This window comes from Phyllostomus discolor, chromosome 6 (genome assembly GCF_004126475.2).
Source record: "Phyllostomus discolor isolate MPI-MPIP mPhyDis1 chromosome 6, mPhyDis1.pri.v3, whole genome shotgun sequence".
Taxonomy (NCBI): Eukaryota; Metazoa; Chordata; class Mammalia; order Chiroptera; family Phyllostomidae; genus Phyllostomus; species Phyllostomus discolor.
Window position 1 is genome coordinate 59129077 of NC_040908.2, and position 25708 is coordinate 59154784.

The 25708-nt window shown below is 35.1% G+C and overlaps 1 long non-coding RNA gene and 1 pseudogene across 1 annotated transcript; both read left to right on the forward strand.

Moving 5' to 3' along the window:
- The first annotated feature begins 11112 nt into the window (after window positions 1–11112).
- LOC118501514 lies at window positions 11113–21261 on the forward strand. The gene is made up of 3 exons (XR_004904138.1): window positions 11113–11123; window positions 11772–11774; window positions 21142–21261. It is a non-coding gene; the product is annotated as an uncharacterized LOC118501514 (long non-coding RNA).
- A 128-nt stretch (window positions 21262–21389) lies between these two features.
- LOC114498495 lies at window positions 21390–23812 on the forward strand (annotated as a pseudogene).
- The last annotated feature ends 1896 nt before the right edge of the window (window positions 23813–25708 follow it).

Below are 25708 nucleotides of genomic sequence, written 5' to 3' on the forward strand. Positions count from 1 at the left end.
TCAGTTATGGTTCCCTCTCATCTCTAGTCTACTCACTTCACAACTGATATTACCAACATTTTAGAGATTGAACAGACCTAGTCCATCGGATTAGGGTCATTATTTCAGTTATGAATCTAGAAAAATAACAATATTGGATTAGGTTCACTATTTCAGCTATGAATCTAGGAAAGTAAGACTCCCAAAATAAAATCTGATCTCCATTTCCACATGGCATGCATGAATGAATATAAGAAATAATAGGCTTTATAAGTATGAGATGTAATGTTTTAGGGAAATAGACTTTCAATTAGATTCCTCAATTTACAACACTTATCTACTAATTGCTGCCTTTAAAATCTACCATCAAAGTTGTAGTTCTTTAATGCTGGAATGCCTTCAAGAAGCACTTATGCTATTCCGAATGATTTATACCTCACCCCAACCTTTTTCTCACATACAAAGAACAGATAAAGTAAGATGTATCAGAACAATATACAAATAAATGCTGTTGAGAAAAACAAACCTAAGATACTAAAAAAATGTTACAAAAGAATAAAGAAAATAATTTTAAGATTTTATTTGTTTGTTTGTTTGTTTGTTTATTAGAGAGGGAAAGGGAGGGAGAAAGAGAGGGAGAGAAATATCAATGTGTGGTTGCCTCTCACATGCTCCCTATTGGGGACCTGGCCCACAACCCAGGCATGTGCACTGACTGGGAATCAAACCAGCAACCTTTTGATTTGCAGGCTATCAGTCAAACACTGAGCCACACCAGCCAGGGCAGAATAAAGAAAAATTTTAAGCCCACCATCATTTTGTGGCATGTTGGCTTAGGAGAAGGAATGATTTTAGAACAAACTTGAAAGAAAAGTATTTGTTTTCTAGAAGTCACTATTTGTCTTTAGTTGATTCTTTTACTTAATGAAAAAAAATCACTTGTTCTTCAGCCAAGAGTCCATGAGGAGAAGCCATTCATGTGACACATTACAATGAACTTAAGAAAATTGACTCAGCAGTAGGTATATTTGTATATTGTTATTAAGAATAACATTCACGTTTGAAAAAATGTAAGAACACTGGGCACTAGGCCATTGGTATTATTTATCAGTTAGGTATCACATGCAGTAAGGACTCAGACCCCAGGGAATGAGACAAAAGAAACAGAAGTATACATCAGAGTGTTAAGCAAGAGGCCAGAAGAAGCCAACTCAAATAATGTATAACTAATAAAGTAATAGAAGAAAATAGGAAGATATAACAACAATTCAAAACAACTTATGTCTGCCTCATGCTTTATGGAGTAACGTTATTTCTGACAAATATTTGGTAGAAATAGCTAAGGAAGCCATCTGAATTTAAAATTTCTTTTTGGAAAAAAATTGAACACTATTTTATAGTTATAGAACATTGTAGTTTCTATGTTTATTCTTGGTTTCTTTGTGTAGGTTTATTTTTTCTAAAAAATTATCTATTTTTTCTGGCATTAGGTATTTCTTGTGTCATCTCCCCCTGCCTACCTTTTTAAAGCCAGTTGCTCTTCATGTTTATCAGTTTTATTAGTTTTTACCCAAAGAATCAACTTTGGTTTTCTTTATTTATATATAAAATTACAAATGTTTATTTCTCACCATATATCAAGACATATTATGTATTATTGTTATTGTTTTATTATCTAATCATCATCCGCCTTTTACTTTGGATTTAATTTACTGTTCTATTTCTACCATCTGATACTCCCTTGAAAGCAATACATTTTTTCTTCTAAATTGATTTTGTTTGTGATTTCTTCTTTGACCCATAGGTTAATTAGAAGTACTTTTTATATAATATTTATTTTCATATGATATACTGATTAATGTTTGTTATAAATGTCTATCTTAATTCCACTGCAGTCCAAGAATATAAATGGTATAACTTCAAGACATTGAAAGTAATTAAGGCACATTTATGAGGTTTGTCTGGAAAAAGTCCAACTATTGTTAATGCAATGAGAATAGTTTGCACAACATTGATGTAACCTGGCATCCAGGAATAGTGGACTGTAATGTGCAGGTGTGAACAATGATGACTTCACTGTACTAGTCCATGGGGGCAGTAGAAGCTGTTGAGTGAGCATGTGTACTGTGTGGCTATTGCATTCAAAATGGCTGAGTTAGAGCAATGAATCTGCATCAAATTTTGCATTAAGCTTGAACATTCTTCTGTGGAAACTATTCAGGTGATTCAGGAAGTTTTCAGGAAAAATGCAATGAGTTCAGCACAAATAAATGTGTGGCACAAATGATTTAAAGATGGTTGAGAATCTGTTGAAAATGATCCACATTCTGGGAGGCCTGCAACAAGCCAAACACCTGAGAATGTTGAACTTGTACTGGCTGCAATCAGCAAAGACTGGTGACTGACAGTGTGAGAACTAGAAGCTGATCTGGTGATTCCGAAAACTACTATGTCTTAGATTATGATGCAGGATCTTGGTATAAATGTGTCATGACAAAATTTATACTGCAGCTTCTGCTACCAGAGTAGAAGAAATTTTGTGCTGTAGTTGCTAATGAATTGATTCAAACCACTACCAATAAACCAGATTTTCTCAAGAAAATCATAGCAGAAGATGAATCTAGAGTCTATGTCTATGATCTGGAAATGAAGGCCCAGTCATCCCAATGGAAATAGTCTGGTTCTCCACGCACAATGAAGGTGCAGCAAAGACACAGCAAGCTCAAGACCATGTTAATTTTTTTTTTAATTGGGAAGGTGTTGTCCATGGTGAGTATGCCCCTCCAGGCCAAACAATGTTCATGGGTTGAGAGATGCAATATGATGAAAAAGGCCACAGCAATGAGCAACTGGTGATTGGCAGCTTCATCATGACAATACATCTCATCTGTTCAGGCATCATGTCTTCTGCAGAGTTTTTGGTGAAATGTCAAATCACTCAGGTGACTCAGACCCCCTACAGCCCAGATTTGGCACCCTGTGACTTCTGGCTTTCCCCAAAATTTAAATTACCTTTGAAAGGGAAGAGATTTCAGACCATGGTTGATTCTCAGGAAAATACAAGGAGGCAGTTGATGGCAATTGGGAGAACTGTGTGAGGTCCCAAGGTGCCTACTTTGAAGGGGCCTGGGGCATCGTTATCCTATGTACAACGTTTTTTGTATCTTGTATTTTCTTGAATAAATGGTTCTATTTTTCATATTACATGGCTGGATACCTTCTGGACAGACCTTGTATTATGTATCTATGATCAGGTATTTTGTTTGCTTCTTTTCTTTGCAGAAACAGTCTTCTATCATACTCTGAATAAAGTACACTAAGGAGAACACACAGCCATTGACTGAATTAATCCCAAGTCATATTTTATTCCATATATTGGGTGACTAGGTCTGTATAATATTAGGTTGATTAGAGGAGTATGGTAGAATTTGAATACCACAATTAATGTTATTCATGTCAATAAACTATACACTAGTGAATACTTTACCCTCATCAACATCAAAATTACTGTTCTAAATATGATTAACCTTGATTTTTATCGTAAAGCTCCAAAGTTTTACCTAGAAAGCCAGGGTATAAGCCTCATAAACATGACACATCAAATGTATAAAAACCTGATACTTTACGTAGGTTGCTAGAAGTCATAGACAGCAAATGTAAAACTACTGCATGCAAAAGGAGGAAGGCTGTCATGTCTTCACTTAATCAAAAAAAACAAAAAACAAAACCCAAACGACTACTCAATTAAGATATTCTGTTTTGGTCAGTGACTACAAAGGAAAGTGGGAAGAAACCTAGTATCTTTAGACTGAGAAATGGTCAGATCTGAAAAACAGAAAGTAACTTGGAAATTATAATAGCTGACCAAAATGTTAGTGAAAAATCTGTCCCTTGGCAGAGAGGAGAGATTGACATAGCATGTTTGGCTGCAGAGACTGGATGCACAGTTCAATCCAGCTGTTATGCAAATGAATTATAACTATATCATACAGAAGCTATCATTAGATTTAGGCTTATTTGTTTATTGCGATACACCTTTTTTAACTTTAATTACTTAAAACATATTGTGTGTATATATATATATATTTATATATATATGCATGACCACTGATTAGTAGTACACCTATCATATAATTTTTCTAAATTTGAATTATTTTTCTATTTCTTTTAAATTGGACTCAAATACTTTCACATTTTTGTTTGTGTTTTCTATTCATTTTTCTATTCATATGCATTCTTAACTAGATTCATTTTTTAAAAAAATGTCTTTAGAAATGAGGCTTAATTTGGGATATATCTTTCATGGGGAAGATTGTGTGTTGAGCGTAGTTTGTGTATCTCATATTTGTGGAAAGGACCACAATTCCTCCAAACTGAAAAAAATAATACATTACTCTCACCTGGCACAAATAAAGGCTGACACTGAGCATAGTTATCAGATACCATGACATAATCCATAATTTTCTCTCAATTATATGGACCTCTGTCCATATAATTTAACTTCATTTGATTAACACTGGATAGCTTGCACCTTACTTCAGTTAAAACAAAATTTTCTCCGTATGTGCAGGAGTTCAATTTTGTAGAGACAAGGAGAAATAATAAATAATGCTACCGGACAGGGTTAGGCACAGTGAATAACCAATGAGACCTAAAGAAGTACCTGCTTTTATTTGAAGTTAGTGCAAAGTCAGAAACTTTTCCCCTAGTACAAAGTCCATCATATGAAACATACCCAAGGTCATTGCAATACTTTGCCCTCATCTCTGTGAGTTTCCTCATTTTCTCTAAGTAAGTATCTTGACAAAGTTCAGAGGTCCTTTCCTGGACAGAGCTGCATATATTATGATATCCAAAGATCTTCACATGTTAGGAAGCACTGAATTACAATCCAGACAGTTTCATATTAAAAGTGAACTTGTACTATTTATAAGTGCTGGAGGGAATTGAAGAAATTATTTACTCTCTGCCACTCAGTATCCTGATCTATTAACTGGGATATTTATTCATAAGATTGTTATCATTGCTGAATTATATATTTATTTAAAATATGTTTCTTGAGAAGCTACTTTGAGCAGGGCACTATGCTGGCTATGATAGTGAATGTTTCAGTCCTCATGTCATGTACAGGCAAACAGGGAATGAAACCATGTATAAGTAGGTGAATGGACACATATTTAATTAGATATTTTAACACCAAGAATAAAATGTAAAGAGATGCTGTGATGGAGAAAAATGATGCAAGTAATAATACCTTCTTATTTTGGCTATTTGGGGCATGGAGTGGAATTTAGAGATTTTAAAATATGAGATGTGGTCAACCACATGGTCAAGAGCAACTGCAGAGGTACTAAGGCAGGAAAGAACTTGGCAATTGAGACACTAACAATTATTGGGATTTAAAACATTCAGCCCACTGCTAAGCATGTAGTAATAATTCAGTAAAATTTACTTCCTTTCTCTTATAAATTTCTCATAAAAAATAATTTCCTTTTAGGTCTTTGTTACTCACCCAATTTTATTTGACTCCGGGTCTCGTTATATGTGACGTTGTCCAAACATTTGAAGAGGATGAACTAACTATTCTTTGAACTTCACAGACAGAGTAATCCTGTCTAAGAAGAGCCAGAAATCTAACCATATTAAACCATGTCTGTGGAACTATAGAGACAGGCTATCTAAGCCTGAGACACAAATACAGTGAATTATGACTTGTGGGAAGTAATAAGAATTGCTGTGGGTACCTTATACTAACATTTCGGAGGCTGTTTTTTAATTAAGACACATTTTTTGTTTCATCAATGTGAAACCCACAATCATGAATTGCGTATGAAGGAGAAATGTATGTGTGTGTATTTAAAGGGGAAAATGGGCACTAAGAAACAATAGACCAGTCTGATCAATATGTTGATATACTGCCTGTGTTCTGCGATGTACAATTTTTTTCTGCAAAGCCATTCACTTAGTAGACTTCCTCTATTTGTGCTCTAGGGATATAGTCATTCCTTTGCGTATTAGCCTGTTAACTGAACTGACATGATAGTGGGAGTGAAGTTCTCACAGTGGGCACTCAGAGCGATTTTAAGAAGTTACTGATGTCCAGCTGAAATTTTAGCAGTGCTGTTTAATTCAGGATATATTTGAATGTGTGCGTGCGTACCTGTGAGATTGAAAATCAGAAGATGCCATCAATTATACACATTTATTTTTTGAACTCACTCTTCTGGCCTCTCAGTCTCTTCTGATATTCCTCAAACCCAGACACAGGTTGATTTGTAACAGAAAGCATATTGGAAACCTCTGGGATGCTGGGCCGACTGAGACATGGTCAGGGCAGGACTTTCCTTTATAGAGAAGTTGAGTTGCCACCTTCAGTCCAAAGCTCTTCTTCCTAAGGAAAGCCCAAGGAAGACTGTATCTTCTGGGTCTTTTAATTTATGGAGGCACTATTTTGGTTGGTTTTTGGTTGGTTGGTTTTACCAGTGTTGAAAACCCACAGTCCGTATATCTTCATGTTTTTGCTCCTCCTCTTTGTTTTTGGATAATTAATATAACTCTTTTTCAATATTTTTTATTTTTATAAGATATATTTAGGAATAAATTTTTTCTTTCACTGATAATAGTAGCTGACATTGTTAACACATTTGTCAACCATTAAACTATCCAGTGGCTCCTACACTCAGGTGAAATTTGATTTTCTCTAAGAAGGCTTCTCCATCCTCATCAACTGGATTAGATACTTCCTGGTCTCTGATCATATAGGCTTTATTTACATTTTTATCAAGCCATGCTGTTCTGTGATTATTGGTTTACTTGCTTTCTCCTCTACTTCACAATAAAATTCTGCAGGGCAGTAACTGTGTGTCACATACAATTGTGCATATCTAGATATTCTCTTGGAACTGGCCATGTAATAGTGGCTAGATGTCACTGTGTTAAATATATACATTTCAGTTTTTTTCTTATCTTCAGTCATGTACTATACAGCCCACCTCCAGCAGACAGAATTACAAATCCTTGCCAAATTCACATGTCCACTGCTGCAGGAGTGAAATAATAGATCATAATATACATCACAGCATAATAATATTATACTATCATATTATTATATCGTAATAATTATCATAATATATTATGGTGTATATATATCTAAATCATAATATGACACATATGATATGATATGTAATATATGAAATATATGATATGTGTGCTATACATTATATACATAATATGATATATCATATTATGATATAGATATATAGATAGATATATACATATAAAGGAAGTGACTCTTGTGCTATTATTAATATTTATTTGGTGATTGAACAAAGAAAAGTTTGGCAGTTAATCCCTCCCTGCCCAACAGTTGTCTTTACTTCATTCTCTCTGCTTTCTTGTTCACATTTCCTTTTGTTTGTTTCTTCCTTTACATTTTGTCTGTTCCTCACCAGATGCAGAATAAGAAAGATGGGTTTTGGAACCAGAGAGATTTGCATTTAAAATTCCAACTCATCTATTTATTCTTGAAAAGATCTTGGCACATTACTTTAGCCCTCTGAAAGTCAAGGGTCAAGTGGTGACAAAGAGGTTGTCTCTACAGAGGTAGTGCACGGCTGGCATTACAAAAAAATAAATATTTAAATTAAACAGCAGCTCAATGTCATTTTTTCCTGCTTTATACATGTAGGGTGCTGATAATTTTCACCATCCAGTTACCAATTACCTGATTGTAACTTTTATTGCTAGATATTTTGTGATCTACACTCACAATTAACATCAGTTTATTTCTTTCCTTTTGCATCCTCTGCATTCTTATGGTTTCTATACTAGTTCAATCTCTCAAAATATCAAGCACACTAATTAAAAATATTCTAAGCACATTAATTAAACATCCTCTCACATACTATCATTGTCTCCTTGCAAAACTATAATACACAAAGTCGCCAATTTCACCCTCCCAAAATTTATTTTTCATCATATAATGATCTTAACAACATTTGTTCAGCTCCTGCATTCCTATCACATCAAATAAAAACTCTCTACCTGGCTTGCAAAGTGTTTATAAATGTGTGCTTGCTATACTATTGCCTCTTGAGGAACAACTTCAGTAGACAACTCAAAATTAACATTTTGTAAGCTCAATGCATTTATTCCTGCCTCAAAATGCCCTAGTTTTTATTTATGTTTAACTTTTTTTTAATTGTTGTTCAAGTACAGACCTAGTTTTTGCTTTTTAAACTTAGTTAAGAGTACTAGCAGATACCTAGGCATCTGAAACAGAACCTGAATGTTCTCCTTGAATCCCACTTTTTCATTCCCAGAGCAAATGAAGCCACCAAGTAATGCCTAGTTGAGTTTCTAAATATCTCTCAACACCATTTCATCTCAATTTTCTTGGATTTTTTCAGATCATACTATCATTTATTCAGCTCATTTGAAGTTATCTTCTCACAGTTTAACATTCTTCCTGAATAGTTCGGTCTATACAGCCTTATAAAAATGGAGCTCACATCTCTGAGTGCAGACTCCTTAACCACAGCACAAATTCAGCATGTAATGCCTTACAAAATCAAGTCTTTTCTGTATCATCTTTGCCACACTGCCAGAAACCTTTCCTCCCTGACAAATTTTCTTTTAGTCTCTCAAATGGCCATGGATCTCATGATTCTGCCTTCAATTGGCCTGATATATTTTTTCTCAACTTGATTGTGTGGAAAATGTCTACACATCAACTAACAGAGGGCACAGTCCCTTTCCCTCTGGGAACTAGCGAACCCGACAGGTTCACTCATGCGACTTCAATTCCAGCCATACAATTAACCCTGCCATAACTCCCATCATTTTGAATTACAGTCGTCTGTGCATGTTCTCAATTACAGAGACCGACCCATCCTCTAGATAGCTGGTGCAGTAACTGCTTTTTGTGTATATTAGAGAATGGACGAGCATACATTTTATTCTTCCTTAGGGCCATTGTCCCCATACTGCTTCCAACATATGATGCTCACTTGTTACACTAACCTTTTCTTCTGAGCCTTAATTTATATCTTCCTCTTCCTCTTCATAACACAACTTCCTCTTCACTTCATAATACTTAAACAAATATCACTTCTTCTTATAACATCATTGGAAGGTAGGCAATTCTTCTGCTATAATGGAAAAAGCAAATGAGACTCAAAATTAATCTGCTAAAAAGTCTCACACTCAAAACTTAGCATAACTAAAAGAGGTAACAAGGTCTGATGCTACAATTAATATCATCCTTACTCTATGATGTTATAATCCCATCTAAATGCTATTTGTTCTGGAAGATACCACACTCTCTCCCTTTGTGACTTTGCCTAAATAATCTAGGCTTAAATATGATCTACTTTTTTGAGCCACAGACAACTAGATCATATGCTACTTTACACAATTCTGTCTTAATTTATTTTATCAAAAACTCCTAATCTTCAATCAAAACTTTTGAAAAACAGATAATAATAGAAATCTCATATGATTAAAATATATACTAAATAGATAAAGAATTTAAGATATGTAGCTCAATATTAATACATATTAGGAACTCAACATATATTAACTTCTATTATTTTTAAGGTAATCTCAAGTATAAATAAATAAATAAATATTAGTACTTCACTTAAGGGGGAAATTTTCAAAATAATAAATCCAAGTCACATACAAATATATGGTGACAAAAGAATATTTGACTTTAGGTGGTAAACAGACAATGCCATATATAGATGATGCATCATAGAACTGTATGCTTGAAGCCTATGTCATTTTGTTGGCCAGTGTCACACCAACACATTCAATTTAAACAAGTTTCACCTCACTAGATACCAAAGATGTAAAATTTCACTGTCTGTGTATCTAACCAGAAACAATTTTGAGTTTGATAAACTGTAATTTATAAATACATTTTACATACTATTATAGTAGAAAGTTGGGATAACAGTTTTGAAAATATAATATCAATAGAGCAATACTGACAGAAGTTAAAACTTGTATATTCTTTGAAATAGCAATTCTTCTCTCCAGCAATTTATCCTTGGAAAAAATAGACAAAATCCATGAAAATATATATAGAACACTGTTTATCACATTCATGAAGACCTTCATAATAAGATTGTACTATAATAAAAATAGAAACAAATTAATTAACATCAATGCCACATTAGTTAATTAAAATAGTATATGCTTGCAATATTTTGTTATGTAGTTAATTAATGTGACTGTTCTTTTATATTTATTAATAGGAAAATATTTCAGTGATACATGTTGAGGTAAATAAGCAATTACAAATCAATTTAACACTATGATGTCACTTTTGATTATAAAACCATCATTCAATCTCTACCAAGAGAAGGAAAATGAGATTCTTAAAGGAAAAAAATATATATCATACAATTATAATTGTATGATATTTGCTTTCTAAAATTTTGTGTATAGACATGTTTAAAAATATTTCACAAAAACAATAAATAAATTAAAGGAGAGAAATTATCTAGGTTTTAACATTCTTAGAATAGAATATAAATGGGCATTTCCAAAGAGCACAGATTATACTAAGTGTTGCTAAATGCCTTTTCATTCCTACTACATGGTGGTATTTTTTCCAATGTTACTGATAAGGATTTAATAACAGAAATGCAAGTAGCCATATGTGGGGCTGAAATCAAATTCCAGGTTTGAGTCATTTATAGTCTGACATTAATAATCTGTGTTTCAGTGCAAAGATTTTGGAATACCATTGTTTATACACCATAGTATTCTGTTAGCATATGTAATGAACCACACAAATCATTCGCAAATGTTCACATGCCCTTCCTTTTGCATGCCTGTGTTGACATAAGAAACATCCACACCTGTTTGTAAAGAATTTTTATAAGTTTATTTGAGCCAAACTGACAATAGTTGCTGGGAAGAAAAATCTCAACAGATTGAGAAAATGCTTTGGAGAATGGCAGTTTTGCAATTTATTTTATACGTTAGAGTCAAAGAAGGAGACATAAGGAGAGCTACCTAAAATTCATTGGTGATAGATTAGGGAGGAAAGAAAGCAAGATGGGGAAACTTCTGAGATTGGATATAGAGTAAAACAGAGAGACACACACTTCTTGTACATTGGTGGGTGCAGGACAGTTAACAATTAACATTTAGGGCAAATAGAGATGGTGTGTTGGTGACAAGATAACAATGAGCAGTTCCATGGTCATTGGAAAAAGATCATTCCCCAAGTAACAGCTTCATCTTCAGCTTAAAAAAATAAATGATATAGGACTTTGGGCTTAAACATCTAAGTATCAGGGTGTCAAATAGATCAACAAGAGTTTCTCTTGCAAAAGCTCCTACCACCTGTCTCAGCCTACAAAAATGTAGTACAAATTCTCAAGTCCTAATTAATGTATCCCTATTTTCCATTCCCCTTTCCATCTCTCAAAGCTCACCTGCCTTTCATTCACAAGCTCAAACCTAGTACCCTAAGGAGAAGGGGCTTCTTGGGAAAGTACCCCCTGGTTTCCACCCTACGATGAAGAAGGCAATGAATAAATGAGTAATGGTGGTGTTCAGATGACAACACATTATGTGGTATGGCCCTTTTTCTAAAACAAAGCACAAAATAGCATACACATTTAAATACTTAGTAAAGCAGTTTTAATAAATGATGGATTCCCCTTGGCTCTGTCAATAAAACAACATAGGGCTTCCAGTTAATGCCTACAACTAGTGAGAATTAGTTTATTTAAATGTAAAATAAGAGATTGAAAGAAACTGATAATTACAAGGAGCCAGTAATTTTACTACTGGCTAAGGCTAGTCTTATTGTTTTAGAAGAGGATACAAAGTAGTAAATTTCAGGCCAGCTGGTGGTGTTGCCAGGGCAAAGTGTGTTGCTATGACATCGGTACCAAGGTTCTAAGGATTAGATAAAGCCGGTGATTATGATAATCATCATTTACTGTCAAAGTAACATCTTTTTTGGAAGAGAACTCTATGAAAAGGTTACAGGAAGAATGGTGTAGGATAGCAAGGTAGCTGCAAAGGAGATACAGATATTCAGCCAGAGGAACTTAGTGCCAGCAAACTTACTGATGTAGTGAGGAAATTGTGAAAAAAAAATGATGAAGATATTCTGGAGAAAGGGACACCAGGTAAAAAACTTCAAAGTAAAGGAACTGTGAGATATTTTGTGGCATTGAAAGGGCAAAGGATAAAATGTTGGAAACTGATCCTTAGACATTTCCCAAGGCATAGAAAAGATATTCACTCCATATCATAAGTTATTTAATAAGAAAATAAAAATGCTGTCCAAACACTCTTGATAAGCTCTTACAAAAAAATTAATGCTTAATATTCCTAATGTTTTAAATTAGTGTACTAAGTAAATATTCAGTGTACCATGTTTTTTGTTTCCTTGTATATGTATAACTAATAATAAGATTTTTAATTTTTTTACATAAATTTGCAAAGGTCATGGATCAATCATAATTTCCCTGTTTATTTAAATGGGTTTGTATAGTTAAACATGTAAAATAGACAGTTGAAGTAGATCCCATTAATACCCTTTCTGAGTATAAACCTCAGCATAAATTAATTAAAATATACATAGAAAAGACAGGAAAGAAAGAAAAAAAAGAAAGAATTAATGAAAAAAGAAGGAATGAAGGAATCCAAGGAAGGCAAGGAAATTTGTGCATCTGGTATTTAATTTGCTCAATGTATGCAATTTTTGTAAGAGATTGTTTAATTTGCATTATCTTCCTGTGGGACCAATTTTTCTCAACTGTCTTTCGTACTAATTGGGTTGGTGAAAAAGAACTCATTATTTCAGTCCAGTAAGTGTGCAATGTGTGGTTTCACTGCATTTGACTAAAATTCCAGCTCCATTGCCTCTATCTCTGTAGAGGAACACTTTCATCCGTGCTAATATCTAGTGTTTGTCAATCTCATCAGATGTTTCTTTCCACCTCTGCGACATTGGGTAACTGCGCAGTCTCCCTCAGGCCATAATCCAGTACACATTGTGTTTTCTGTGCATTCATGCTATGTCTACATCAAAGGAAGGTGCTAAAAAAAAACTGAATGTTTATTTTTAAGGGATATGTAGAGAGATATCTAAAATAAAAGTCACAAAGTTAAGAATTACAATCCAATCTATGAGGAGATTAATTATCAGGAAGGGCAGTTACATATGATTCCATGGTTACAGAAGCATTCTGGGTTCATGGCTTCTACCTGGTGTTTTGAATGAAAGCTGCCTACCAGAAAACTACATAAGGAATTATGCCAAAATGACAAATGGAGAAGAAAATATCCATAGGAAACTCTTGGATGTACCTTATATTAGACAAGGTTTGATACTAGGTTATGTTGTGATATTGAGTGCACAATGACGCTTCTACAGTTTTAGAAAGAAAATGATTTCCCCTGGGTTCTCTAACTGGGTGGTGAACCTGTACTTCTCAAGCTTTGAGTGTAGTTGTATTTGTCAAATTACAAATGTGAGTTGTTTAGATGAGGTTGACTGTAATGATTAATCAGAATGTTATATACATGACAATCACTTTGACCAATAGATAATAAGTAATATATTCATAATCTTTTAAAAGAAAAAAGGTAGTATAAAAACTGACAGGAGTTAGAGAAAAAACAACTTAGTTAGGGTAACTATGTATCCCTGTTGGCCCAAGATTTAGCTACTTGATTGACCTTACATAATTTTTAATAGCATACCTTTTACTCTTAAAATTTTAAAGTCTGGATAATATATAGTTAATTTGGCAGATAGGGTACAGTTGCTCACCCTATTAAAGTATGGAATTCCTACAAGGTTTGCTCTTGGGCTATCTACAACCTTTAGAATTGGACAAAGATTTGGGTGATGAGGGGATTATGGAGATTATAGTACCTGATTGAACCAAGTGCAATGTCACTGAGAGAAAATTAGGCAATAAGGAGGCTCACTGCTAGGAAATGAATGTTTGTATCTCCCCCAAATTCATGTGTTAAAACTTAATCCACAATACAAACTTGTTTGAAGTTGAGGCCTTTTGGACATAATTATGACATGAAAATAAGGCCTTCATGAATAAGATTAGTGACCTTACAAAGTAGACCTGAAAGAACTTTCTCAGAACTTCTACCATATGAGAACACACCAGAAAGTTTGCTGTCTTTGAACCATAAAAGGGGTTCTCACCAGACACTGAATTTGCCAGTGTCTAGATTTTGAACTTTCCTATATCTGGAACTATGAGAATAAATTTCCTTTGTTTATAAGCCATTCAGTCTATAGTATTTTTATAGGAACCCAAATAAACTAAGACACTCATATGATGATCTTCCTCTATAAGCTCCTCTATAAGCTTCCTCTTGAAAGCTTAGTTTCATAAGCATTCAAGTATTTGCATGTACCTTGGGCATTTCCAAGGTGCTACTGTTGACAAATAGCTCACATTCAACCAGGGAAAAAAAAGAAAGTATTTCCAAATAGAGGGGACACTTTGATCAAATAAAAACGGTGTTATGAATACTACAATATCATAAATTCCATCCAGGATGTTGCATAATTTTGGGAGACCTGTATAAAATACAAAAGTGGGATCTATTGATCAAAAGTTATGAAGAATGTCAAGACTGCAAAAGTAGAGCATTAGACTAAATTAGTCTAAATTTAGTCTAATTAGAGCACTAGACTAAGCATTGTGCCTGAACGAATGCACAGGTCACATGCACAGAATGTGGCCCTGTCAAAGACAGGAAAAATGTATCCTGGCAGAACAGAAACATAAAGACTCATTGTACTGATACTGCTAACTTTGATGACCAGAGTCAGGTTGATTAAATTTCCTGTTGTATGTAAATTTATAAATGCCATCTCAATTTTGTAAAACATTTAAAGCATTAAATTCCGACAATTACATAAGCTTATCTTAGTCGGAGCTAGTTATCAGAGAATTTGTCTGAGGATAATCATTATTTGGGTAAGGAAGGGGAATGTGGTGTCATTCCGGAAGATAAGTCTGTCCCTATGGTAGATAGTGGCATGTGCAGCTTTCCACTATATAGTATTACAGAAAGTTTACTATTATTTTTGTAGAAAACAAAGAAATACAGCAAGGTATTTTGCTCACAAAACTCCTACTAGTGTGTGTCCTGAAAGACTGTGTAATGTAATGAGAAGAAAGAAAGGGGAAAAGAGAGTAATCGTGCATCTAATCTTCCTCACGTACTCCCCTGCGTGATCTAATCCTGCTATATCATATAATTCCTAAGGCTAATGTAAAGTTGCTGTTACTTACCACATTTGCAGAATGTGGAAACTGAGATACCAACAGACTAAATCATTTCTCCAAAGACATATAGCGAGCCATGAATGGAACCATGGCCTGAATTCGGGCATACAGGTGTTTTACGGGGGGGCGGGGCGGGGGGAAGCCATACATTTCACGCAAAGCTACAACACATAAACAGCATCTGAGCGATACAGATTCCCCTTGATCTTTACATAAGTGCATTATAACATTAGAAATTCCTTTCAAATAGAAGAGACAGGGTCAAGGTCCTGCAAGGTGGTTTGCAGTGTTAGTGAAGGTGGAAAGACTTGGAGTTAATATCAAAGGCCTGAAAAGGTGCAAGTGTGGAGTACTTAAAACAATAGGTTTTCAGGACCTATGCCAGAAAAGTAGAGCTTCACTGAGTTCATCTGAGGCTAATTTTCAGTGGTAACATGAGTCAATAGAGATAAGCAGGAGATACAGTAGTTTCCTATCAGAGGGGCAAAATTCTCAGTCAGACACAGGACTCAGGGATTACTGTACTGGTAATCCAAATAGAGTTTGATTGATAGTACCTTTCTCACTTGGTGATAATTTTAGCCAACTGTATTTAGGAAATCAGCTCCTTCATTAACCTCCTGATTCCTAAAACATTTCTGATATAATTGAATCAGAATTACAACCCTTTTAACACAATCTCTGAGCCATTTCCTGGACTCCTAGTTCCCACTCAATGTAATTAATTACTGAACTTTTCTGCCATCTGAAGTTGGTCTACATAACTTCTAATTCTCTTTTCTGCCTTGGGTTCCTGTAAGACTGCACTATGTTGTATTGTTCCATGCTTTCCAAACATTTGTATCCTGATCTAACTGCTATCTCAAAACTAAAGAAACTACAGAATACCTCTTACCATCTTTGGGAGATTTTCATGTTAAGTCATCTGATGCTACCCCAATAGGGGGCAGTCCAATTGCAGTCCAGACAGTCCAGGCAGTGTCTAGTGTATATAGAGTCCCTGTCTGATCAGGTGGCCCACACATATGACCTTATTTATTTTAACTATTTGATAGGCTAAAATGTTTCCATTTTAGAGAAAGCTTTTAAAAGTAACACATGGTAATTATAAAAGTCTTAATCAATAGAAGCAAGTATAAGAAACAAAAAAAAAATTAATCATAATGAAAACTGCCATCTATGCTACGAAAACTGTGCTTAACTTTTGGGCTATTTTTTCTGATCTTCTTTTAATTTTTTTTTTATTTGAGAATATGTTATTAAAGGTGGGGACAGTGAAGCAAACAGCTTAGAGTAGAAGAAGCAACAAGAGGCAGCCTGGGCATTACTCTGCTTTGGCTCTCCAGGAATGTTATAGGAAAGAAGTGAATCAAGATGAGGCTGCTGTTATCTTATGGAAAAGTCGGAGGAAAGGTGGCCTTAGGGACAAGGTCAGGGGGTTGGCCCAGGGCCAGCTGCCACTGCCCATTGCTTTCCTGCTTGCAAACTTTGTGGAGTCTTTTTTCCCCATAAGCATAAGCTTGTGTTTTCTTTTGTTATTACAGTTATTTTTAAAATATTTGAGATAGAGTTTAATGATACAACATGAGATACATAAACATTTTTAATTACTGAATAATGAACCATTACATAAATAGTGACCTTCTACTGTTGGTAAAGTTTTAGGGTATTGCAGCATTCTAAATACTACTTTTTGCTTAGTAAAGAATGCCCTTGATGTAGCAATAAAAATTACTTACTGAACACAATTTCTTGATACACAGAAGTGGTTCGGTCCTCATATTTTATCTTGACTCTGCATTCTTTCCTTGGATATTTTCCAGTCTTCCGTTTGTTTGATAAGATGCTATCCCTGCATTTTGTTTTCATTAAATATGTAACACACAGTTTCACAGTGTCCTGCCTATGTCATTATTCAGAAGTAATAACATTTTTCTAAATTTAATATTCCTATTTCTGAAAATGTGTTAGAAAATTGTTGAAACTCTGCAAAAGGCAGTGCCATGCTATTTTTACAAAAATAATAATATTCTATCATACATGTCTGTTGAAAGTAAGGCTGGGGCCGATGTGAAGATGTGAAAAGTTGTTGAGAACTGCCCCAGCCTTGTTTCACAAGCCTTCTTTCATCTCTAGTTAGAGTTTGTGCACCTTTCATATGCCTTCAGCTTGTTTATTTTTCCTTACAGCATTGTCTTTCTAAGACAAAGTGCGGTATCCTACTGCACTTAAAGATATATTTTTTCAGATGTTAAGTACAACATCTGAATAATCTCATTAGGCAATAGAATAAAAGCATCATTTTCTCCTTTCTTGTTGACTTTAATCAAACCTGGCTTCCTCTGACAGGCCGCTGATGACACATTTAAAATATCTTTTAAAAATAATCACAAGAAGGGAAAGTTCTATACAATTTCCTCAGGCTATATATTTTACTTAATAGAAAGCTTATTTTGGTGATTATTTTAAACATTTGCTTATATCTTAAGGAATCTCAGTTTTGAGATGTCCATTTGATCAAATATACTTTAAGACAACCTCATGTCTTGCTTTCAATCAGTAAGTATATTTTTAATGAGATCACAGCTTCAAAGTAGTTCTTTCAGAACCATATGTCTGGTAAAAGTCAACATGGAAACAGATCACATAAACACATTCATTAAAATATGAAAATAGGCCCTGGCTGGTGCAGCTCAGTAGGACTGAGTGTGGGCCTGTGAACCAAAGGATAGCTGGTAATAGCTGGATTCCCAGTCAGGGCACATGCTTGGATTGTGGGTCAGGTCCCCAGAAGGGGGCATGTGAGAGGCAACCATGTATTGATGTTTTTCTCTCTATTTCTCCTTCACTTCCTCTCTAATAAATAAATAAAAGTCTAAAAACTTTTTTAAAATATGATAACAGGAGTATATTTACAAGACATTATGCTGGCTTATATAAGAAATACCTTCCCTGACTTCAAAGGTTTTATAAATAATTATGAAAATAAGTCATATAACTTCAGGTCAAGATGGAGGTATAGATAAACATGCTTTGCCTCCTCACACAACTACAGCAAAAATTATAACTAGGCTACAAAACAAATATCACCCAGAGTGTTAGAAAATTGAACTTTATGGAAGTCTGACACCCAAGGATTTAAAGAAGCTGCATTCATTTAGACCAGTAGGAGAGTGGAGACATAAAGAAGGGCAGAGAGGTGGAGAGGTGTGGAAAGACAGTGGAGTTGGCAGTCCCACATTCACATGTAGTGGATAGAAATTGGGAGGGATACCTTGAGTACAAGTGATCCCAGCCCCAGACCAGACTACCCAGCCCAGGGTCCCAGCACCAGGAACTCATAACTTCTGGCTATAAAAACCAGTGGGAGTTGGGGCTGCAGAAGAAACTGCAGGATTCTCAGGAGACTCCTCTTAAAAGGGTCACACAGATCTCAAGGCATACACAGACCTACACCCTCTGAGATTCAGTACCAGGGTAATAGCTGGAAAGTCTCAAGTGGCATACGGGGGGAAAATGAAGTGACTAGCAATAGGGCAAGTGCTGGGAAACAGCTTCTTTCCTGGCAAATCTCCAGAGGCCAGTCAGTGCTTTTGTCCCTCCTCCAAGCCCTCCCTTGCACAGAGCCACAAAGCAGTGAAACAGATTGGCCCACCCTGGAGATAACCTAAGGCTCCACTCCACACAATTTACAGGTGCCTTTTCTACAATAGGCCATACCACTAAGGGAGTCAAAGCAGCTCTATCTAGTACACAGAAGTAAACACAGGAAAGTTACAAAATTGAAAAAAAACAAAGAAATATGACAAATGACAAAGACAAATAATAAACTAGAACAAAACTTCAGAAAAAGAACTAAATGGAATGGAGATAAGCAACCTATCATATGCACAGTTTGAAACACTAGTTATCAGGATGCTCAAAGAACTATTTAGGTACTACCATAGCAGCATAAAAAAGAAATGAAGGTTGCATTAAGTGAAAAAAAGAAAAATCTACAGAGAATCAACAGTGGAGGGGATGAAGTCAAGAATCAAAATAACAATTTGGAGCATAAGGAAGAAAAAAAGCATTCAATCAAAACAAGAAGAAAAGAAGTAAAAAAAAAAAAAAAAAAAAAAAAAAAAACAAGGCTAGAATAAGGAGCCTCTGGGACATCTCCAAATGTACAAACATCCAAATCATAGGGGTGCCAGAATGAGAAGAGGAAGAGCAAGAAATTGAAAATTTGTTTGAAAAAATAATGAAGGAAAACTTCCTTAATTTGGTGAAGGAAATAGATATACAAGTCCAGGAAGCACAGAGAATCCCAAACAAGATGGACCCAAAGAAGACTACCAAAACACATCATAATTAAAATGCCAAACGTTAAAGATAAAGAGAATTTTAAATGCAGCAAGAGAAAAGCAGATAGTTACCTACAAGGGTGTTCCTATAAGACTGTCAGCTGGTTTCTCAAAAGACACTTTGCAGGTTAGAAGGGACCATCAAGAAGTATTCAAAGTGTTGAAAAGCAAGGACTGACAACCTAGATTATTCTATTCAGCAAAGCTATCATTTAGAATTGAAGGGCAGATAAAGTGCTTCACAAACAAGGTAAATCTAAGGAGTTTGTCATCACCAAGCTATTATTGTAAGAAATGTTAGCCCTGGCTGGCGTAGCTCAGTGGATTGAGCACGGGCTGGGAACCAAAGTGTCCCAGGTTCGATTCCCAGCCAGGGTACATTCCTGGGTTGCAGGCCATAACCCCCAGCAACCGCACATTGATGTTTCTCCCTCTCTCTCTCTATCTCCCTCCCTTCCCTCTCTAAAAAATAAATAAATAAAATATTTAAAAAAAAAGAAAATCATTTAAAAAAAAAGAAAGAAATGCTAAAGGGGGCTATATGAGAAAAAGAAGATCAAAACCATGAACATTAAAATGGCAACAAATTCACAACCATCAACAACTAAATCTAAAAGAACAAACTAAGCAAACAAGCAGAACAGGAACAGAACCATAGATCCAGAGAACAGTTGGAAGATTATCAGTTGGGAGGGAAAGGCGGAGAATGGGGAAAAAGTTACAAGGATTAAAAAGTACAAATTGGTAGGTACAAAATAGAAATGTAATGTTAAGAACTGTATAGGAAATGGAATAGCCAAAGAACTTACATGCATGGCCCATGGACATGAACTAAGGAGGAAGGATTGCTGGAGGGAATGGGAGTACTGGGTAGAGGGGGGCAAAGGGGGAAAATTGGGACAACTGTAATAGTATAATCAATAAAATATATTAAAAATATAAGTAATATAGTTTGCTCAGGTTTTGGAGTGAAGAAAAGTCCTCACCTACCTAATTTATAGAGATGCATTTGATACAGGACTTGAAACTAAGGTGAAATTTAAAAAGAAAATGTATTTTGTGGTTTGCTAATGTCAGGGATAATGGTATGACTTCATAAAAGTTATTTAGATAACTCAATAGGGAAGAAAAATATTAAGCTTATTTAAAGATTATAATAAACTCAACTTTCTAGACCAAAATAAATAAAACAAGTCAAATATAAGATTAACTTAAAATGAGTCATGTGACCCTGTCCAGGTTATTTACCTTATTAATTAATGTACTTATTTATTTGTTTAATACAAATACTTATGGACTTCTGTGGCAAAAAGTTTAATATGAATATTAATATATACTATTTATAAGTATATAAGTGTATATATAAACACATGTCTAATTAGTTGTCTAATTAGTGTGTTTAATATAAATATTTTTAAATCAGTGTAATTGGGTATAACTGGACATCAGTGTCATGTAAACTGTTCTCGTTACACTGACAATGGCTGGACTTTTTCTGGACGGTCCTCATAAAACAGGAGTTTCTACATACATTCTCCCGTAGAGTTTTGTGCCTCTTTAAAGGAAGACATTTACCTTTTTCCTGGTGAATTTAACACAATTTTCTTGGTGAAAGAAAGATTTAGGAAGTATACAGTAGAAAATTAAAAGATGAACAAAACCACCCATACCACTTTCTGCCTGAGGCTTTAGAGAAGCCATTCACATCACCCTTTTCCACTGATTGTCAGCAACCCAGATGCTGACTCTACATTCAATGTTACTCATGAGGCTGAATCAGCAGATTTCCCGGGTTCAACCACGTGACTTCTTAAATGCCTTAGATGACCAGATATCCTTTTCACCAGACTGTCCTAGAACCCAGTGTGACTAGTCACTCTGACATAGACTCATTTTCACAAGCAAGTAATATCACTTTTCAGTTGTCTGGATTCCCAAAATATCCTCTAAATACAAAAGCTTCACCAGTGGACTGCTGGAAAAACTAAGCATTCCAAAATAAACACAGGGCCAGCTCCACATTACTTCAGCCTATGTTATTACTAGTAATGACATCTCTGTCAACACTGCAGAAGAAAACACTTTATGGTAACTCCAACCACAGTGAGTTCCAGATTCCAGGTACAGCCAAAACTGCCCCAGAATGCATTTCATTGACTTTCCTGAAAGATCCTGTGCTGTTGTCTAAGATTAGGCAGAACCTTAAGGAAAAGCATGCTCAACGCACAGAGGACCTTCAAGCTTATTATAAATCACAATTAAATAGCTTAAAACAAACTGGAAGGAAAAGAAATTTCTGCATTTGAAAACTGAAAGAAAACCATTCAAATTCTTGTGGACAGATGTGGCCAGTTAGCGCTCTGAATGAAGCTACTATCATGCAAGAACACTTGAAAGTAAGAGTAACTTATTAGAAATAGAAGCATGTGATTTCAGAGAATGCCTCAGTGCAGCCAGCAAAGGCTCCAAAATTTTGCAAGAACAAATTGAGGAAATGAAAACAATTAATAAAGAAAAAGACAATACCATCATTTGACTAATATGTAGGCTGCAAACTTTAGAAGTATCTGAGAAAGTTTACGTATTCTCAGATGACAAAAAAGCTAAACTAACAGGAAAACAAAATGTTTCAAGATATTTTAGGAAAGTATGAGTCCTTTGGAAAAGAGCACAAAACAATGAAGGATACATTAAATAGAAGAGTGAGCAAAAGCAAGTTTACAGTTGTGAGTGTGCAAAGCAGAGTTTATCCTTGTATTATTATTTATTAGTTATTGTATTGTTTTCCATACAAACAATTGTAAACCTTTTACCCACTCCCGTATGACTGAGAATTGCTTGATGCACAAACTCAGATTGTTGACTTGAAAAGAACAATTTCAAAACTTGAAGCTCAGGTTAAGCAAGGAGAGCATGAAAATATGTTGTCTTCATCATAATTTTGGAACTCCCATGAGCCCCCTGGGCCACCACACCACAGCAGCCAACGCTGACGTCAGCAGGTAGAAGTGCTGATGCCAGGAATGGAGTATTCTCTCTTTACTGGCCAGCCCTGGAACATGCAGGACAGGATTGTGACTGACTAGCTGGAGAAACCTGTGTTCCTGGGTACCATTCTCCTCCAGAAAACAATCCCTCACCTGGCAGATCACCACGAAACTTACTGATGAGAGAGAGAGAGACTGACAGAGAAACACAGACAGAGAGAAACTTCAGAAACACTTATCATGAGACCTTTAAAATAATTTAGTGAAGTAAAATATTTAAAAATTGGCTCATACAAACAGAAAAAAAGAGGACATTTCAAATAAATTAGTGAGTCCTCAGGAAACAAATGCTTGTTGGTGCAGATGGGTCCCCAGAGAAATGTGCCCAGCAAAGACAAAAGAGCTGTAATTCTGCTTCACAGAGACAGTCATCTTTACCACCTTCAAATCTTCAATCAAGCACTCCAACAAAAAGATTATGTGAACACCAGTGACTGTGGCTCATAGTCCAAAGTGGTCCCCTAAAGAAAATGTGCCTCTAGAATTTAGTCAGTTACTTAGCAAAAATGAAAACAGTACTATTGAACTTGATATACTTTTGGACTTGATATACTTTTGGATGATTTAGATACTGTTCCTGTGTCCACATTACAATGCATCAACCTAAGAAAAAAATAACTCCAGTTTCTTCCTCTAATGACTGAGAAGAAAAAAAATTTCAGAGAAAGCTGCTGACATTCATGTGAATCATAATTATTCCCTGGAATTGTTGCCAAGTGGAGTGAACAACATCTCGTGAAATCAGCCAGGGAGAAAAATCTGTTACTATGGGCAGTGTTTGCCCCGTGATCAGTGTAAGCCCACTTCTGTAGCATTGCGTTGTCATGGCTTTGAGTACACTGCAAAAATGAGGAGCCCAACTGGAAAAGGATAATTTTTAGATAAACTTATAAAAGAAAAAGACCAGACTGAGGCATCACTAAGTCAAAGGGCTTCCACTGGAGGACAAATCATTTTGCAGACTAGGTTAAATCAGGTGGAATATTTCACCTTGAATCAGCTTCAGAGGCTTGACCTTGGAAGCCTTGGAAGACATTTTGGAAAAGATTGAGAATTGGGTTCAGTTTGCATGACATTAAAAATGTTCCATATGTTGCACACCCCTGCAAATTTTTTGAGGGTTGTAACCGTTAAATGTTGAGATATTTTGTACTGTTCATAGGCCTTCAAATCATAGTTTTACAATCATGCCCTTTTTTATACTTGCTGTTTTATACTTCAAATGACCACATGTTTTAAAGATATTTTTGTTAGGCTCAAGAATCTCTTATAATATATTTTACTATTAAAAAGTATTTTATATAGTGTGTGTCTCCAACTTGTAATGAGGATAAGGCTATGTGATCCGAGAGGCACAAATAGTGTTATTCTCTGAAAATTAAATTTGCACATCAATTTTATGAACTTGTTTGACATTGTGAATATGATTTTTTAAAATAAATACTTAAGAACAGCTTCTATAATGATAGGCTAATACATGCTAAATGCAAAAAATAATTACTACATACAATGATTTTAGTTGTTTTTAGTTTCTTTTTTTAATTGATAATACAATTCCTATTTGAAGCATTTGTCTTAGAGAAAATATTAGATTAGTAATAATGGAAATATTGAAAATAATGGTATACTGAAAAGCTTTGAAAATTACATGAATAACTCATTTCTGTTAAACTTTATTATTTGTTAAGAGAAGAAAAATGAGAGATATAATTTTATAATTTTGTCATATATAGCACTTTTCAGAGAAAGTGAAATACTTGGAGAGCTGTACCTCTCTCTGAATATAACTCTGCCCCAACTGAGTTATATTAATGACTCCAAACATAACTTGTGCCCCAACTTGATCATAAATTGACAGATGAAGCTCGGACAAAATACAGGTTACCACCTGGTGAGGCTGGTTTCCTTAATGTAAATAGCTTCAGGTGTCAGTCAAAGCTATTATGCAGACTTTTTTTTTAAATTGTTGTTCAAGTACAGTTGTGTCTATTTTCCACCACCACTTTCCTGGCCCCACTCACTCCTACTTCCCACACTCAATCCTTCTGTTCTTTGGCTTTGTCCATGGGTCCTTTACAAATGTTCCTTGACAACAATTTCCCTTCCTTCCCCCAATACCCCCCTCCCTGTTCTCCTCTGGTTACAGACATTTTTAACTCCTCTCCATTCCTCCTTTTCCTGTCAAAAAGAAAAATTACTACTCCAATAGCAAGGTGCTGTAAGAACACTAGGTTGAGATCAGAGTAACTTTTTCTGCTTATAAATGGAAGGGGATGTGCATAGTTGGAGTTTGGCACCTCTATCTTGGTTTTGCTGGAGGTCTCCAGCTCCCTGCCTTGGCATTTCTTCCTGGCTCTCAGAAGTGGTACCCGGGCAGTAGGCCCTGCTCAAATCAGGAGCACCAGGAGGTGTGTGTCCTGACTGCTAGTCAAGTTCTGGCTACTTACTTACCCACCACTGGGTGGTCAGTCAGAAGCCAGTGTCCATATCAGGAAACTCCATATGTGTTGATAAACAGATTTATTCCATACTTTCACAATTGATTTTGGTATTTTCCCTGTCATTTTTTTTAATCTCCTTGTTACATTAGAGAAAAGACTTATTTTAACCATGCTCCAGTACAGCTTATGTCAAGCACAACAAGGAATTGCTTTTACTCGTGACTTTAATGTGTTTCTATACATGACATTGAAAACTAACTTGAAAATTAAATATATATATATTCTTAATGACAGTTATCCCAATTTTTGTCACTTTTTCCTACTGCAGTTTTTTAAAGAATAGTGGTTTTATGATTTCCCTTCTTTTTTAGCAAGGAAGCAAGGTTTTAAAGTATTTGTTTGACTGATTTTTATTAAGATATAATTGACACATAACTAAAGCATATTTTTGAAACATAGTTATATTTTAAAAGTATTTTCTTATATCCATACTTGATTGAACCAAGTGTTGTTAATAGAATTACAAAGTAAAACTATCCCTCTCCTCTTTATGTTACCTCTTTGGTATAGCTTAGCTTGTTATAGCTGATAAGGTA